This window comes from Ammospiza caudacuta, chromosome 22 (assembly GCF_027887145.1).
Source record: "Ammospiza caudacuta isolate bAmmCau1 chromosome 22, bAmmCau1.pri, whole genome shotgun sequence".
Lineage (NCBI taxonomy): Eukaryota > Metazoa > Chordata > Aves > Passeriformes > Passerellidae > Ammospiza > Ammospiza caudacuta.
Genome location: NC_080614.1, coordinates 4,387,254 through 4,391,692, shown reverse-complemented (window position 1 = coordinate 4,391,692; position 4,439 = coordinate 4,387,254).

Here is a 4,439-nt window from a genome sequence, read left to right as displayed (position 1 = left end):
CCTGCCGGGAGCGCCCGCGGAGCCACTCCCGACAGGGGTGGGATCGGCCGGGATGGGATCGGTCAGGATGGGATCGGATGGGATAGGATCGGGAAGGGTGGGATCGGTCAGGATGGGATCGGGAAGGGTGGGATCGGTCAGGATGGGGTCGGGAAGGGTGGGATCGGGCGGGATGGAATCGGGAAGGGTGGGATCGGTCAGGATGGGATCGGGAAGGGTGGGATCGGGCGGGATGGGATCGGTCAGGATGGGATCGGATGGGATAGGATCGGGAAGGGTGGGATCGGTCAGGATGGGATCGGCTTGGCTGGGATAGGTCAGGATGGGGTCGGGAAGGGTGGGATCGGTCAGGACTGGATTGGTGGGGATGGGACCAGTCGGGCTGGGACCGGCAGCGCCGCCATCCCCGGTGTCCCCGTGGCCGTGGCCGGGCAGATCCCGGGCGGAGCGGCCGTGCTGCCGCCGCAATCCCGGCCCCGAGGCCACTCCTCGTGGGCAAACACAGCGCGGGGGCTCCTGGATGTCCCTTCCCCGCCTCAGGATCCCGGGAATTCCCCCGGAGCCCTGCACAGAGCTCGGCTCTCTGCTCCCCTCTCCGCCGCTAAATCAGGGATCAGGAGGAGGAAAAGAGCCAGGAGAGGCTGGAATCCCGGAGAGGGGTCAGGATGCACCGGCCCGGCTGGTCTGGAAGCCAAGATCCCGCACTGCTGATGGATGAGCACGGCCAAAACCCCACCTGGAGCTCCCTGCAGCTGCCTGGCTCCGAGTCCAGGCCCTGCCCTGTCCTCTCGGTGGAAATTTGGGAAGAGGCTGCTCTTGATGCTCCCACAGCCACTGCACATCCTGGCAGGGGGGTGAACCCTCAGACTCTGGAGCACAGAGCCAAAAGCCAGGATGGGATTGAAATCCAAGACTTGGCTGGGGATCAGCTGGGAATGCCAGGTCCTTGTCCCAGGATTTGGATTTGAGTCCCAGCCCCCTCCCCAGCGGAGTGCACATGGAAAACAGACGGATGCTGCTCCTGGAAACTTCTCCATCAGCTTCCCTGGGCAGCCCTGGCCCTTCCCGAGCCCCTTTCAGGAAGCAAACAAACCCCAAGGGGGCCTGGAGACCTCCTGCTACTCCCATGGTTCCTGCTGGATGGTCCTTGGGCAGCACCATCCATCCATCCATCCATCCATCCATCCATCCATCCATCCATCCATCCATCCATCCATCCATCCATCCATCCATCCAGGCTGGAAGCTGCACACAGTATCAGGAAGCTCTGTCTAAGGAAGTTTCCGTTCCACCACTGAGGTTGATGGGATGGGGTTGGCAAGGCCAACTCGGGGAGATGGGGACACGGAAAATCAGGAAAAGGCAAAATTTGGGAAAGAGAGACCCCATAAGGAAGTGTTTGGGTCGTGGAGGTTGAACTGAACCCAGGAGGATCTTCCAGAGCCTTTGGAAGAGAGCAGAGCCAGAGGGCAGAGTTGGGCTGAGATCCTGGTGATTCTCCTGCCCTTCCCATGGATCCCACAGAACTGATCCCAGCCAGCCAGGGATGTGCTGCCCTTCCCATGGATCCCACACACCAAACCCATCTGACCAGGCCGTCAGGTCCTCCCAGAAAAACAGCCCAAGGCTGGAGGAACAAAGGCTGAGATGGGTCTGATGCAAGGTGGGGACGTGGAAAACCAGGATTGGGACTCCCCAGTGCTGGGAAATCCATGCTCAGGCATCAAACCCCTGAGACAGCTGAGGAACAAATTCCTGGGAATTCCCAGCAGCCCCGTCCGCCTGCACCGGTTGTGGTTTGAGATTTTGGAGAGCTCCTCTGTGAGGAGCGGGGCTGTGCCCTGTGCCAGGGAGATCCTGGCATTCCAACCCTTCTGGCACAGGGGGATCCTCCCTGGCACCCAAAGCCAGTCCGGAGGGAAGTGCCAGGAACATCCCAGCTTGGGAAACACCACAGTGCGAAAGGGAAAACAGCGGGTTCACACCCCAACCCCACAATTCCCCCAATTCCGGGTAAATGAGGGCTCCTCCTCCCTCAGGAAGAGGGGCTGCACTCCCAACATTCCCGATGGGAAGTGAGGAACTGGGGGGGAACCTCTCCAGCAACCCTTAAATCAGGAACTCAGGGAAAAAAGGGGGAGCTTGGACCCCTGAGTGCTGCTCGGCTGCGGATTGGGATTGGGGTGGGTGAGGGGGATCCCAGGGGATCTGAGCGGGATCACACAGGGATGGAACTCCCAGAGCACCCAGGGATGTCCCCCCTGCCCTGCCCTTCCCTGCCTGGAGGAAACATCCCAGCAGGAAAAGGGCAGGAAAGGGGCGAAGGTCGCTCGGCAGTGCCGCTCCCGCGTTCCCGGGAATGGGAATCCCAGCCGGGAGCCCTGGAAGGATCCGGAACCCCGGGTGCCCTTTTCCCACCCTGCACCTCATTCTGTCGCTCATCCATGAAAAAAATCCCTGGGATTGCTCCGGGATGGGATCTGAGAGGTGATGGGTCCTTCCAACCCCAAATCCCAGCCCGTTCTCCATGATCCCCACGGAGAGGGATGGGAGTATTCCCGAATTCTGGGTGGGATCCACCAAGGGAAACGGCTCTGGGAGGGCCAAGGGGATCTGGGGTGGGGTTTGGGGCCTGGGGGAATTGGGGTTTGGAGAGTTTGGGGGCGCTTGGGGTTTGAGGGGTTTGGAGGGTTTTGGGGTTTGGAGGATCTGGATGGTTTGGGGGGGTTTGGACAGTTTGGGGTTTAGAAGGTTTCGGGAGTTTGGGGTTTGAAGGATTTGGATGATTTGGGGTTTGAGGGGTTTGGGATTTGGACAGCTTGAGGGTTTTGGAGAGTTTGGGGTTAGAAGGATTCAGGTGATTTGGGGTTTGGAAGATTTTGGGGGGTTAGGAGGGGTTGAGGGTTTTGGGGTTTCAGGAGTTTGGGGTTTGGAGGACTTTGGGGGGTTAGGAGGGGTTGAGGAGTTTGGGGTTTGGACAGTTTAGGGTTTGAGGGGTTTGGGATTTGGAGAGTCTGGGGGTTTTGGGAGTTTGGGCTTTGGAGAGGTTGGGGTTTGGAGGGTTTGAGGATTTTGGGGTTTTGGGAGTTTGCGGGTGGGGTTTGGGGTTTGAAGGATTCGGATGGTTTGGGGTTTGAGGGGTTTGGAGGATCTGGATAGTTTGGGGTTTGGAGGGTAAGGAGGGGTTGGGGGTTTTGGGGTTTGGATGGTTTGGGGTTTGGAGGCTTTGGAGGCTTTGGGGGTTTTGGGGTTTGGAGGTTCTGGGGTTTGGACAGTTTGGGGTTTGAGAGGTTTGCGATTTAGAGGGTTTGAGGGTTTTGGAGTTCAGAGGGTTTCAGGAATTTGGGGTTTGGAGAGTTTGGGAGTTTGAAGGATTTGGATGATTTGGGGTTTGGAAGATTTTGGAGGGTTAGGAGGGGTTGAGGAGTTTGGGGTTTGGATGGTTTAGGGTTTGAGGGGTTTGGGATTTGGAGAGTTTGAGGGTTTTGGGAGTTTGGGGGGTTTGAAGGATTTGGATGATTTGGGGGTTTGGAGGATTTTGGGGACTTAGGAAGGGTGGGAGGTTTTAGGGTTTGGATGGTTTGGAAGATTTTGGGGGATTAGGAGGGGTTTGGGATTTGGAGGATTTGAGGGTTTTGGGGAGTTTGGGGTTTGGAGCACCCCACAGCCCTGCCCACATTTTCTTCCCCTCGGATCCTGGGCCAGAACTCCAAAGGAATGTGGAGCCAGGAGGTCCCAGGATGGGAGAGGGGCCGGGAAAGAAATGGGACAAAAATGGGAAAAAAAGCGAAATAAAATACGGAAATAAAGCCAAATAAAAAGGGAAGTGAAGCAAAACTAAAAAGGGAAGTGAAGCTCAATAAAGCGAAATAAAAGAGAAACGGAACAAAATTAAAAAGCAAAATAAAGTGATATAAAAGAGAAATGGAATTTAAAAAGTGAAATAAAGCAAAAGATAAAAAGGAAAATGAATTGGAGTAAAAAAAGGAGAAAAATTAAGATGAAAAAACAAAATAAAGGAAAATAATAAAGAAAAGTGAAGTGAAAAAACAAACAAAGCAAAGGAAAAAGCAAAATAAAGCACAGTTAAAAAGCAGAAAAACAAAGTCAGGAAACAAAACTACAGCAAAATAATGATGCCAAATATAAAAATAAAAAGTGAAAGTAAAAAAACAAGACACAAAAGAAAGCAAAGCAAGGAAGCAAGAAAGCAAAATAAAATTAAGTAAAATAAAGTGGAATAATAAAAAGAATTAAAACAAAATAAAACTGCAGAATTAAAAAAAGGGGTAACAAAATAAAGCAAAATTTAAAAAATAAATAAAGCATAATGAGGAAAATTTAAAAAGCAAAATTTCAGAATAAAGGCAAAATAATAAAGCAAAAAAAAAAAGGAAATAAGTGGGAATACATGGGAATAAACAGGAATAAACGGGAAT